Source organism: Fukomys damarensis, unplaced genomic scaffold, assembly GCF_012274545.1.
Source record: "Fukomys damarensis isolate Sample0158 unplaced genomic scaffold, DMR_v1.0_HiC HiC_scaffold_10, whole genome shotgun sequence".
Lineage (NCBI taxonomy): Eukaryota > Metazoa > Chordata > Mammalia > Rodentia > Bathyergidae > Fukomys > Fukomys damarensis.
In genome coordinates, this window is record NW_022900922.1 from 31,463,067 (window position 1) to 31,463,861 (window position 795).

At 45.9% G+C, this 795-nt stretch overlaps 1 pseudogene; it reads left to right on the forward strand.

The window, feature by feature from the left end:
• LOC109117981 overlaps positions 1 to 795 on the forward strand; it is a 26,944-nt pseudogene that overhangs the window by 22,969 nt on the left and 3,180 nt on the right.

Sequence of the window (795 nt, forward strand, 5' to 3'; positions counted from 1 at the left end):
CGGGAAGGCCACTGTGAGCTCTAATGTGGGCCACAAAAAATGGGTTGGAGCGTTGTAAAATAAGAGTCTGTATGGTGGAAAAAAGTGTTGAGACGGGAGTGGAAGGCTTAATATAAGGGACAGTTTCCAAAAGGGGAAGAGAGGCTGCAATATAGCAGCTGTCTGTGTATAGGTTAAAGGCTTGGGGAAGTGCTTCAAAAACTTTAACAACTGCGGAGAGTTCAACTAGTTGTGCTGAGGTGTGTTGGGTGGGCACTTGGTGAACAGCGCCATCTACAGTAAAGGCGGCTGTGCCATTAGAACTGCCATCAGTAAACACTAGGGAAGCATCAGAAATAGGCTGAAGTTTGGTAATCTTTGGGAAAACAACAGGGTGTAAACTCAAAAATTGAAGCAATTTGTTTGGAGGGTAGTGATTGTCGATGTCACCGGTAAAGCCAACAGAAAAGACAACCCATTCTTGTGAATTTTGAAGGAGCCAGTCTAGTTCTTGTTTGGTATATGGAACTATAGCTTTAGTGGGGTGGCAGCCAAAAAGCTTCACCGAAGTTTCACATCCTTGAAACAGGAGTTTCACCACAAGGTGGGGGTAGGTGGCTAAAACTTTGGAGGGTGAGGACGGGAGATGGATCCAAAAAAGAGGGGCCGACTGCCACAAAACAGCGGTAGGGGCGAAGGCGGTGGGACAAACAACAAGAAAAAGGGGTTGAGACTGATCAAAATAGGAAATAAACTGATTCTGGATGGCTAAGTTAACAAAGGATAAGGCTTCTTGTGCCTGAGGGGTAAGGGAGC